Source organism: Schistocerca nitens, chromosome 3 (genome assembly GCF_023898315.1).
Source record: "Schistocerca nitens isolate TAMUIC-IGC-003100 chromosome 3, iqSchNite1.1, whole genome shotgun sequence".
Lineage (NCBI taxonomy): Eukaryota > Metazoa > Arthropoda > Insecta > Orthoptera > Acrididae > Schistocerca > Schistocerca nitens.
In genome coordinates, this window is record NC_064616.1 from 551488160 (window position 1) to 551502116 (window position 13957).

At 43.5% G+C, this 13957-nt stretch overlaps 1 protein-coding gene across 4 annotated transcripts in view; it reads left to right on the forward strand.

Moving 5' to 3' along the window:
- Positions 1–13957, forward strand: part of LOC126248455 (thrombospondin type-1 domain-containing protein 7A-like) — a 1193762-nt gene that overhangs the window by 803245 nt on the left and 376560 nt on the right. The gene's annotated exons all lie outside the window — the stretch shown is intronic.

Genomic DNA, 13957 nt, shown 5'->3' on the forward strand with positions numbered 1-13957 from the left:
TTAGAGATTAAGTAGAGCCTGTAGTGCAGTAAGCAAAGGAAAGAAAGGAAGGCTAACCTTTAGCTTTCCATTAATATTATTAGAGGTGGGGCACTAACTCGGAAACACAGGGATGGAGGGAAAATAACTCGTATTCCAATTCAAGGAATCTTGCTGGCATTTGAAACTGCCTAGTAGATCTCAGCTGTGTGTTGGACCGAGACTTGAACCCGGAACCTTTTCCTTACACGGGAAAATCCTCCTTCGTTGTTCTTTACTATAATCCATCGACTGACCCTCGTCGAAATAACGCCGTGATGGCGGTTCGCGAGTCGTGGCCGGATAGCTCAGTCGGTTCAGAATTTGGTCACAAAAAGTAGTTGTTGCAGCTTCAAATCTCGGTCCAACACATGTTTTAATCTTCCAGAAAGTTTCAAATCGGCGCACACACTACTGAAGAACGAAAATTCATTCTCGGTGTTGGCATACGCTTCAAATAATTTGGAGAAACAACGAAAAATTTCGTGTGGCATTGCCGAACTAACGTTTGAGCCGTAAGCCAACGTAATGCGAGAGCAGTATCTGAAATACTACACCACCTCGCCCAGTAGTTACGGAGTAGTGACCTGGTCTGCCATATTGCATAATCAAAACTAGTTACTATGGAAATGGCTGTAAATCTTTACTTTGTCGACTAATATATTTTCTGTACGACGATACAAATTTAAAATTACATTAGGCATCATTTTTGAACTGAACTAGTTCGAGATTAAGAATGTTAAAAATGTGATGAACCTAATACAAATGTTATATTACGTAGTAAATAGATATGTAGGTCTGGCAAATCATAAATTTGTTATATCTTTACCGGTATGCATTTCACAACTTACACTTACATCACACATCCACTTCTCAGAACAAAGGCGCACCTTAATTACGTCATAGTCTATTTAAAAATATTGTGGTACTCCATTGTTCATTACAAGAGTCCACCGACACACCCGTATACTGCTGCCTAGCAATAGAAGAACGAACATACAGTATTAAATGCCTTGACAAAAACTGCGTCTTTAGAATCAAAGCATTTGAAAGGTGGGAAATGATGTCAACAGTGGCTTAATAGAAAGAACTATCCATACATTCTTACGAAGTTAGTTGGATAGATTTGGTAATTATTAATCATAGAGGCTGAATGGAGACAGGAACCCGATTGTTCAGTCACTATTGCGTAAATACTTGCTTCGCATACCCTGTGTTTGTGGGATACCACGACGACGGATCAAAAATCGATTTGGCAGGTAGTTATCCGGTGAACATAAGATGTCCTAAATATTTATGGTAAAAATAGTGCAGTTGGTAGAGAATCCTTAACTGAGTACTTTTAGATAGGGGACTAATGGTCATAGATTAGTATACAGTTTTTATTGACGTAAAAGAAACTAGTTGTAATACCAACAATTTCAGATCATAGCAACTGTCTAATCTGGCGACGAACAATCTCAGAGCATGCATTATAAAGACGCATAACATTATTTCGTATATGCTCAGATACCGCTTTTGTCTGTTTTTCAATAAGGCAGGAAGTTAGCACTCTTCCGAGGAGGTTCTTTTCAGTTTCTGATGGATTCTCATACACAAACGATTTCATGTAACCCCATAGGGAAAGAAGACACGAAACTTACATGAGGCGAACGAGGTGACCGTCGTCTCGTCTTGGTCTCGCTCTACAGCTACCACCTCGCTCCCCGCACGTCCTTCCATTACGAAACTGCTTGTTCCGTGATACTTCAGGAAAAATCATATTAATCGATCCCTTCTTTTAGTCAAGTTATGCCATATATTTTTTCGTTGCCAATTCAACTCATTATCTCCTCATCAGTTTTCTGACCTACCTATCGAAGGTTTCGCATTTTTCTTTAGCATCATATTGCAGAAGCTTCCATTCTCTCTTATAACACCGAATTATTGTCCACGTTTCACTTTCACACAAGGCTGTAATCCACACAAATACATTCATAAAAGGCTTACTAGATTTAAATTTATATTTCTCTTTTTCATAAACGCTTTTATTTTTGTTGCCATTCTGTATTTTATATCCCCTCTACTTCGGCCATCGTCAGGTATTTTACCGCCCAAATAAGATTACTCATCTGCTACTTTCAGTGTCTCATTGCCTTACCTAATTCCTTCAGCATCACTTGATATTCCATTAGATAGTACTCCTGACAATTACTATGACTAATCACGTAATTTCATAATGAAAACATTTCCCAGATTTAAAACACTGTAATTTTAAATTAATTCACTCCAAAGGCTACATTTTGAATGAAAAAATTACAAGTAAGCACCATTACATGATATCTAATAAATTAATTTTACGAAACATGAGTCTTGGAATACAGTGATTATTGAGCAATTTTCAAGCTAAGAACAAATGAAGCAGCCAGAAATATCGGAATTTAGAATTTTAGAGCAACAGTAAACTTTATTGATGCAATCAAAGATACTTCACAATTGCGTTTCATCTAAGAACTATGCTATGAACGAAATGCTACTGTGTTGACCATTTTATGGTATGCCGTCACATGCATCAACATTTGGGCATTTGTGTACACTGTAAATTTATGTCAAGTACATCAGGAAACGAAAAGAAAATTTTTTGAACGGCTATTGAAAATTTATTCGTACGTGACTTCCCTGACGTGTAATGTATGAACAATTATTATCATTAATGCTGATTAATTGACAGAATTTTACAGGCGTCTCACCCTCGTAATTCATAACTTCCGACTAAAAACAATATTTTTCTTAATAAACAAGTGTATGCGATCTATCGTTGCTCAACGCTTGCACTGATCTCCTGTCGTCGAATTTTGTATTAGATAAATGCTATCCATTGGCATGATTCTGTTTGCTCTAAGGATGTTGTCATTTTCTCCCAGGTTGGATATTTAATTCATAAGTACATAAATAACTTGTTGCTGAATTTTAGTGCTTTTCGGTTTGTTAGGATCCTTGGATGACTCTTATCAATTACTTACGGATCTGGCAACGCCAAAATCCCGCAGAATTGTGGTAGCAATGGCTAAATAGATATAACATGACACTACATGTCATTTTGTGTCTGAGGTTCCACAAGGAATCGAAGCTGGGGTTTGAAGAAAGGACGCTACAAAACTGTTTGCCAAGGACTACTCCAAAGCGTTGAGGCTGTGTTCATTCTTTCGGAACATTTACAACCAGTAACTTCTTGCTGTACCAACCGAAGCATCACTGTAACGCTGAGAATTCAGACGGTCGCTGTAATTCTGCTAGAACCACACAGCACCATGTCCGCATGTAGGTCAATATTTACAAATGAATAAACTGCATCGCCATATGGAATTTGAGTAGCGTATTAGTAGTTTACACTATAATTCCCTTTGCTGAAATATTTTATGGGAGGGAAGAGTAAAACATTTTCACAAAGAGAAGAGTTAAGCGGAAATCTGTCACTAAGAGAAATGCGGGACTGTGTTTGACAGTGATAATCCGATTAGGAAAATACTGCACAGCAACAAAGGTGAAAGCGTGCAGGAATCCGAATCGAGCAGTTCTCTGTTTTGCGGCGTGTCGGATTCGCATCAGATAGGCGTAATATATGACCCAGAAGTACAGCAGGAAGCGAGGCTATGTGGTCAGCGACGCCAATACCTGTCGCTGGTGCGCTAATACAACCAGAGACAGTTTACAACAGCCGCGTCGTTCATTATGTAATACAGCTTCCATATTACAGGGCAAAAAAGGTTTCTTGTCCTTGAAATTTCGGACGCAATACACGAAGAAAAATCTCGAACAGAGTGCTAAAGTCCATAAAGTGCCTCAGACGTACATGTGTGTTATTATAATAAATATTACACGACAGTACTAACTATGATCAGAACAAATATGTTTCAGTTCTTAGAAGTGCGTATTGTTGTCCGACCCGGGCTAGCGTCGAAGTTTATCTCTCAAAATTTATTTTTCCGGACAATTGCTACAGTCTTTTACGAGGTGTGTCAAAAATTAACTTGAATTATTTATTTAATGGGAAATACCGTTCACCTTGTTTCCAGGGCTCTCGGGTGTCCATCCGGATGCGATCTTTGAAGTCCCACGATATTTCGGCGAATAACCTTTCCGTCATCAGAACCAGCTGATCATGGCGGAAAGGGTATTCGCCTAAATATCGTGGGACTTTAACTATCGCACCTGACTGGACACCAGAGAGCCCTGGATACAACACATACGCCGGGAAAGCCTCCGATCACTGTTCACCTTCATTCAAATTCCATTACAGGCCTTCAAAGTAATCTCCCTCGGACACAATTAAATGATTTCAGCGTTCAGTGCAATGTTCAAAACACTCCCTGGTGCCCATTTTTTATAGTCTGTTCAGTACACCCAAAATTTGATTATTTAGCTCTCGATCACTCTGGAATTAACGTCCCTGAAGCCCTTCTTTCACTGCAGGAAATAGGTGGAAGTCATATGGTGTTAGGTCCGGTGAATACAGTTGATGTGGCATCACCTCAGTGCCTAATTCAGTGATTGTTTCCCAAGTCTTGATGGCGCGATGAGCCGCTGCATTATGCTGATGAAGGATCCATCCCATTTGAGCAATATGTAGTCTTTTTGTTGCAATTTTCCTCCTTATAGCCTCTTCAACATGTCATAATAGTAATTCTCAGTAACAGTACGTTGCTCATCCACCACGTGAGCGTACACAATGCCTTGCTTATCGGAGAAGAGAAGATACATAGCTTTTGGTGCACTTGGTTGAACTTTGGCCTTTTTGGGTCTTGGACTTGAAAGATAATTCCATTGGGCACAGCCCTGTTTTGATTCGGGTCATAATGATGAAACCAGGATTTGTCGCATGGGATGACTTTGTCCAAAAAATCTAGTTCTCGCTTAAGCCTTCCCTTCCGTTGCTGGCACGCCATCACGCTGTGAGCCTTGTGTTCGTCACTGATCACACGATGAACCTACTTTGCTGCAACTTTTCTATACGCTATAGCATCTTGTACTATGCCTTCAGCCGATCCTTAGGATACGTTCATTATCTCTGCAATCTTTGTTAAAGATAAACGACGGTCTCCCAGCAACATAACATGAGTTGAGTTGACATTGGTTACAGTCCTCGAAGTTACGGAACTTCTGGGGCGTGGAGCATCCGCAAGGACCTTCTCACCATCCCGAAATCGTTTGTGAAAATCATAACCTTGTGTTTTCAAAAATGGCTCGGAGCACTATGGGACTCAACTGCTGAGGTCATTAGTCCCCTAGAACTTAGAACTAGTTAAACCTAACTAACCTAAGGACATCACAAACATCCATGCCCGAGGAAGGATTCGAACCTGCGACCGTAGCGGTCTTGCGGTTCCAGACTGCAGCGCCTTTAACCGCACGGCCACTTCGGCCGGCTCTTGTGTTCGGACACTTTCCCTGCTTCCCTCCGACTGCGTACGGCCAGGCGACTGACGCGTATGTATTACGTCATTCGAGGTCAGACCTCACCGGCACTGCCAGCATCAATCTCAAGCACAAGGGCATTGAAATGCAAAAAATTAATTGTGGTTGTTTCTTGACGCCCCGTCGTAGCATCATCATTAATTTTATTGAGGATTAGCAGAAGAAAGAAGTAGCAGCTCCGAAGAAATGTGACAGGGCACGTTTGCAAATTACTGAAGGAGGTACTCGATGAAAGAAATTAACGAGGAAAGAAACCAAAGAGAATTAGTGTTTGGGTGGCCGAGCGGTTCTAGGCGCATCAGTCCGGAACTGCGCGACTGCCACGGTCGCAGGTTCGAATCCTGCCTGGGGCATGGATGTGTGTGATGTCCTTAGGTTAGTTAGGTTTAAGTAGTTCTAAGTTCTAGGGGACTGATGACCTTAGATGTTAAGTCCCATAGTGCTCAGAGCCATTTGAACCATTTTGAATTAGTGTTTGATGTCCCTTCGACTGTGAGATCACAATTTCGCGGTGGACAAGGAGGCGGCCGCGGCATACTCAATGCAAGCATTACGGTATTAGTCTACGAGGAAGCCAAGGGAAATCTAGATATGGACGGCAGTATAGGGATGAGAACGCTGTTCCTCCTGAACGTGAGTCCATTATACTAACGAATGCACAACTTCATAGGTGAGGGACTCGATGCTGGAGCGAACAGAACTCTGGTATCTTCCCCAGAGAAGAATAATGCAAGGGCACTAACAATAAGTTTTCCTTTTACAATTCTGATAAATGTGCTGTTACTCAGCAAGTCTGCACTGTAAACAATATATGAAAGTATCAATCCGTCTAAAACTTGACATATTATGTCACACAGAAATAGAGTAGCAGAGATTAATAGAGAGGGTTAACGTATCTATGACATTCACTTTCAAAAGTATCAGTAAAAAAACTAGTGACAATGGATGACAAAGAAATCCTAGTTCCGAATAGTACAGTCCAAATTAGAATTTTATGATGAAATGAAGCCTCGAGTTTCAAATTACTAATGTCTCAGTTCTTCTAGGCTTGGCTGGAAATTGAAATAAGAACACCGTGAATTCATTGTCCCAGGGAGGGGAAACTTTATTGACACATTCTTGGGGTCAGATACATCACATGATCATACTGACAGAACCACAGGCACATAGACACAGGCAACAGAGCATGCACAATGTCGGCACTAGTACAGTGTATATCCACCTTTCGCAGCAATGCAGGCTGCTGTTCTCCCATGGAGACGATCGTAGAGATGCTGGATGTAGTCCTGTGGAACAGCTTGCCATGCCATTTCCACCTGGCGCCTCAGTTGGACCAGCGTTCGTGCTGGACGTGCAGACCGCGTGAGACGACGCTTCATCCAGTCCCAAACATGCTCAATGGGGGACAGATCCGGAGATCTTGCTGGCCAGGGTAGTTGACTTACACCTTCTAGAGCACGTTGGGTGGCACGGGATACATGCGGACGTGCATTGTCCTGTTGGAACAGCAAGTTCCCTTGCCGGTCTAGGAATGGTAGAACGATGTGTTCGATGACGGTTTGGATGTACCGTGCACTATTCAGTGTCCCCTCGACGATCACCAGTGGTGTACGGCCAGTGTAGGAGATCGCTCCCCACACCATGATGCCGGGTGTTGGCCCTGTGTGCCTCGGTCGTATGCAGTCCTGATTGTGGCGCTCACCTGCACGGCGCCAAACACGCATACGACCATCATTGGCACCAAGGCAGAAGCGACTCTCATCGCTGAAGACGACACGTCTCCATTCGTCCCTCCATTCACGCCTGTCGCGACACCACTGGAGGCGGGCTGCACGATGTTGGGGCGTGAGCGGAAGACGGCCTAACGGTGTGCAGGACCGTAGCCCAGCTTCATGGAGACGGTTGCGAATGGTCCTCGCCGATACCCCAGGAGCAACAGTGTCCCTAATTTGCTGGGAAGTGGCGGTGCGGTCCCCTACGGCACTGCGTAGGATCCTACGGTCTTGGCGTGCATCCGTGCGTCGCTGCGGTCCGGTCCCAGGTCGACGGGCACGTGCACCTTCCGCCGACCACTGGCGACAACATCGATGTACTGTGGAGACCTCACGCCCCACGTGTTGAGCAATTCGGCGGTACGTCCACCCGGCCTCCCGCATGCCCACTATACGCCCTCGCTCAAAGTCCGTCAGCTGCACATACGGTTCACGTCCACGCTGTCGCGGCATGCTACCAGTGTTAAAGCCAGCGATGGAGCCCCGTATGCCACGGCAAACTGGCTGACACTGACGGCGGCGGTGCACAAATGCTGCGCAGCTAGCGCCATTCGACGGCCAACACCGCGGTTCCTGGTGTGTCCGCTGTGCCGTGCGTATGATCATTGCTTGTACAGCCCTCTCGCAGTGTCCGGAGCAAGTATGGTGGGTCTGACACACCGGTGTCAATGTGTTCTTTTTTCCATTTCCAGGAGTGTATATTTCATTTTACAGAGCACTGAAAGATCTAAGTCGAAACAAGGCTCCAGAAATAGATAACATTCCGTCAGGATTACTGATAACCGTGGGCGAAACAGCCTTGACAAAACTCTTCCATCTGGTGCAAGATGTATGAGACAGGCGAAATCTAGTGGAAGGTATTACCGAATTATCAGTTTAATAAGTCATGGTCGCAAAATACTAACACGAATTCTCTATGAAAGAATGGAAAAGTTGGTAGAGACCAAACTCATGAAAGATCAATTTGGATTCCAGAGAATTGTAGTAATACGTGAGGCAATGCTGAGCCGACCACTTATCTTAGAAGATAGGTTAAGGAAAGGCAAACTTACTTTTATAGCGTTTCAAAAAAAAATGGTTCAAATGGCTCTGAGCACTATGGGACTCAACTGCTGAGGTCATAAGTCCCCTAGAACTTAGAACTACTTAAACCTAACTACTTAAACCTAACTAACCTAAGGACAACACACACATCCATGCCCGAGGCAGGATTCGAACCTGCGACCGTAGCGGTCGCGCGGCATAGCGTTTCTAGACTGAGCTTTTGACAATGTTGACTGGAACACTCTCTTTAAAAAATCTGAAACTAGCAGGAATAAAATACAGGGAGCGAAAGGCTATTTAAAACTTGTACAGAAACCAGATGGCAATTACAGAAGTTGCGGGGCATGAAAGGGAAGCAGTGGTTGGGAAGGAAATGAGACAGTGCTGTTGCATACCCCCGATGTTATTCAATCAGTACATTGAGCAAGCACTCAAGCAAACACGAGAAAAATTCAGAGTAGGAATTAAAGTCCAACTAGAAGCTTTGAGGTTTGCCGATGACATTATAATTCTGTCAGAGACAGCTAAGTACTTGGAAGAGCAGTTGAATGGAATGAATGGACAGCGCCTTTAAAGGAGGATATACGAATAATATGAACATCAATAAAAGCAAAACAAGAATAATGGAACGAAGTGGAATTATACCAGGTGGTGCTGAGGCAATTAGGTTAGTGGACGAGACACTTAAAGTAGTAGATGATTTATGTTTTTTGGGCACCAAAGTAACTAATTATGGTCGATGTAGAGTAGATACAAAATGTAGACTGGCAATGGCAAGAAAAGCGTTTTTGAAGTAGAGGAATTTATTAACATCGAATATAGATTTAAGTGTCAAGAAGTCTTTTCTGAAAGTATTTGTATGGAGTGTAGCCCTGTATGGAAGTGAAAAATGGATGGTAAACAGTTTAGACAAGAAGAGACGAGAAACTTTAGAAATGTGGTACTACAGAATACTGCTGAAAATTAGATGGGTAGATTACGTAACTAATGAGAAGGTACTGAACAGAATTGCTGAGAAAAGAAGTGCGTTGCACAAACTGACTGGAAGAAGCGATTGGTTGATGGGACACAATCTGAGACATCAAGGGATCACCAATTTAGTTCAAATCGTTCAAATGGCACTAAGCACTATGGGACTTAACATCTGAGGTCATAAGTCCCCTAGACTTAGAACTACTTATCCTAACTAACCAAAGGACACCACACACAACCATGTCCGAGGCAGGATTCGAACCAATTTAGTACTGGAGGTAAGTGTGAGGGGTATAAAATGTTGGAGACCAAGAGATGAAGAGTCAAAAGGATGTAGATTGCAACAGTTATTCGTTGCTGAAGAGGCTTGCATAAGATAATCATGGATAGCTGCATCAAATGAGTCTTCAGGCTGAAGACCACAGCAACAACAAATCCTGATTGGTCTGACAGAGTTGTTTGGGAAGAAAACTACCGCACAAGTATTTAGTCGTTGATAATAGTGACTGCATTCCATCTGTAAGAACACCAGAGAGTGTGCTGTTGATATATTCTTATCTTTCTTTCTCGGAAGTAAATACGATGGTTCTGCCAATTTTTCTCGACAATAGTTCGCATTGTCGGGTTACATTTCTAAATGATATCAATGCTACTCACAACAACAAACGTATACATACAGATTTTTGTACACACGTGCAGGGATCAGCTTCCTACACTTCTTTCATGAATTCCAGACTACAGGGTTTCGCACTAAACGTCACAATTTGTTTTTGTGTTTCGCTTTAACTTTCTACTTGATCGAGACAAAATTCAAACCAAAATAATATCTAGAGTATAGAAATACTCCCTAATGGATAACATACCTCATATGGTCTTTGTTTTGCAATACAAGTTCTTTAAGTGGCCCTGGTACATTGGTGATGACAATACAACAAAATTTTAAAGATGATCACTGTCACTTCACAGTAATTTTCGGGTATCGTATGGTATGTGCTCCCTTTGAGGAGACCCTCTGAGAAATAAATCACATTTGCTAATATTTGTGCTGTGAAACAGCCACATTCGGCCACCATTATGTCATTCTAGAAATCTTTTGACCATCACAAAAATCCCAAGTACGTTGTGTAAGAAACTGAGCACTGCTCTGGCGTGGCGTGGGACTGCTACCCTAACCATTGTGGCTACAACGATAGAAACGAAGACATGAATGATGAACTTTCTTTAGTATTAAAAGCCCGCATCTCGTGGTCGTGCGGTAGCGTTCTCGCTTCCCACGCCCGGGTTCCCGGGTTCGATTCCCGGCGGGGTCAGGGATTTTCTCTGCCTCGTGATGGCTGGGTGGTGTGTGATGTCCTTAGGTTAGTTAGGTTTAAGTAGTTCTAAGTTCTAGGGGACTGATGACCATAGATGTTGAGTCCCATAGTGCTCAGAGCCATTTGAACCATTAGTATTAAAACTGCCATAAATTTCCGATAATACTGAACCTAAAACTTCAGATAATCCGCATATACGCGCTCCAGGCACATTAATATTAGCATGGCACAACCGTCTATGTTCTTTGTCAACGTGCACAGGCAGCAGGTGGCAACACTAGCAATGGAGGGTATGTAAGGCATTTCGAAGGGCCGGCCGCTGTGACTGAGCGGTTCCAGGCGCTTCAGTCCGGAACCGCGCTGCTGCTACGGTCGCAGGTTCGAATCCTGCCTCGGTAAGTTAGGGTTAATTACTTCTAAGTCTAGGGGACTGATGACCTCGGATGTTAAGTCCCATAGTGCTTAGAGCCATTTTGAACCATTTCGGAGGGACGCGGAAAACAGTGCATCAGTTGGTGAAAGGCTCTTGTGTTTACAGCGGGGTTGCAGTGTTAAAATACCACAACGTTTCGAAGAGTGTCATACTCATGATCATCTGACCCCTAAAAGTGTTGAGTATGACACTCGACGAAGCGGCGGCAATAGTATACGCCGGGAGAGTCTACATTCACATATATTGCAGTCGTTATGGTAAAGCGGAATCGGAGTGATTTATCTGATGCCCAAAAGGGCACTATCATTGGCTTCCGGGACAAGGGTGAAAGCATTTCCAAAACTACTAGATTTGTAATCTGTTCGCGTGCCGTCGTGGTTAAAGTATACAGTGTATGGAAAAACGGTGCTATCCAAAACCGGCGCTGAGGCAACCTTGGTGCATCACAGGCCATAGATGATAGGTATGAACGACGGCTGCGGTGTGCGTACGGCCGAATAGATGCAACTAACTGCCCAGACGTACCAAGGGGCTACCAATAGCATATGTACAACGACCGTTTAGCGAGCGTTGCTTAGTATGGGCCTCCGCAGTAGACACTTGATTCATGCACCCATGTTGACTGCTGTTCATCGGCGACGAAGGCTGGAATTTACACACCAATACCGCACCTGGACGTCGAGTGAGTGTCGACAGGTGGCCTTTTCAGATGGATTGCGTTTTATGCTCCATCGGAGGCCGTTGGCGTGTACGGTGTGAAACGTCTGAAAGCAAACACCCTGCAACGATCGTCGGAAGGGTCAAGGTCAGAGGGCTTTTCCTGGTGATCTCGTCATTCTGGTATGCACAGTCTCTGGCATGGATGTGTGTGATGTCTTTAGGTTAGTTAGGTTTAAGTAGTTCTAAGTCCATGGGACGGATGACCTCAGTTGTTAAGTCCCATACTGCTCAGAGCCATTTTTTTTAAACAAAAGTATGCATCTATCCTCAGGGACCATGTATACCCACACATGCAATTTGTTTCTGCTGAACAGAATGTGATCTACCAGCAGGACAACGCAACGTATCACACAGCTCGCAATATTCGTGCGTGATTCGCAGAGTACAAGGATGAGTTTACCGTACTTCTCTGGCCACCAATCTCTCCGGATTTAAACCCAATCGAGAATGTATCGGACCATCTCAATCGGGCTGCTTGCGCCATGGATCCTCGACAGACAAACCTAACGCTGCTGACCACGGTACTGGAGTCAGTATGGCTCCAGGTGCCTTTAGGAATCTTCGAGGACCTTAAGGACTATATTTCTGCACGTCTCGCAGCAATCTGCGCTACAAAAGATTGTAATTCAGGCTATTTTTGGGTGGTCTCATTAATGTGAGTGGACAATTTAGAACCGAAAATTGAACTACGAACCTTTTTGTGAAATGGTTTTGCCGATACTCTTTTACAGTAGCCTGCTTCTTCAACTCAAACTGTTAAAGATGTAGACACAACCATTGATAGAGCGTGTTATTTTGACAGAACCGATTGTTACAATAGGCAGTATCTACTGAAGCAACATATCCAACACGTTGTCAGTCTACTGTGGATCCCAGTTCTCGGCAACATGTGATGAACGGTCCTTTCGTAAACATTCCACCTATCTTCAGAACTTCATCGCAATATGTCATGAGCCAGATATTGGCCAACATTTTGCTTCATAGACCGTTCTCGCCACCGAAGTCATCGTTCTTACACGACTTAGAACATCTTGCCGTTCAACATCGGGGCCATAATCATCCCCACGTTATCGGTTGATGAAATTCATAAAAGCTTCTCAGTTTCTGTGATTCTTATTTCGTGTAGCAGACCAACATAATCTGTCTTTTGCCACAGGTACTCATAGCAGTTCCTTTCTCAGATGTCTGCGTAAGGAATAACAAAAAAAAATCATACATTTATAATTATAGCACCATAGAGGTATTTCCCTCAGTACACATTACTGTGTAAAACTTAAGAACGAAAGTAACAGTCGTATGATGTGTCACTGTCGAGTAACATTGCTATGAAAATTGGATCATACATAGAAATAACTGTTACAGTATAGCGCAGAATGTAACTGAAACAAATACGACACTTTCATTCAAAGACAATAATTACGCTGAAGTCACCACGATTCATGATGATCCTCTGGTGACTGCAGAAGGCGGAACGTGGTTCTTAATAGGATGTCTGATCACCACAGACGGCATCGCATGCTCCAGAACTGCTTCCATGCTTTCCGAAAGGTTGATAAGGAGTTCTTGTGGCAGGGCGTTCCATGCCTCCACCAGCGCCGTTGACAACTGATGGATGGTCGTTGGTGTATGTGGACGTGCTGCGATATGTCTCCCCAACCATCCCCCACCTACTCAATGGGATTTAAGTCAGAGCAACGGGCTGGTCAGTCCACTGGACGAATATTCTCTCATTCCAAGAGTTCTTCAACCTGCGCTGTTCGATGCAATCGCGCAGTGTCGTCCATAAAACTGAAGTCCGTATCCAGTGCATCCTTGAAAAGACGCATATGGGGAAGGAGTACAGTGTTGTAATAACGTTGGCTTGTGAGTGTACCGTGTTCAAAGACTTGAAGGTCAGTACACGCGCGCTATGTTATACCTAAAGACGCCATAATATCTGGATTACCAAATCGACTGTGTTTAACAATGTTCCTGGGTGAATTACGTGTTCCCATCTCTCTCCATATCAGGGTACCTCCAGCATTCTCGAAGAAGATTGTTTTGGTGGCCCATAGCTTATGATGTGGGAAGACATAACCCTGCGTGGACGTACTGAGCTCCAGATCTTTAAACACAGTGCACTTACCAGTCAATGTTATTACGGCAGTGTAATCCTTTCCCATGTGATGCTTCATGGATGCATTCCGCCCTGACTTCTTTTTAATGGCCGACACTCACCAACAACTATGCAC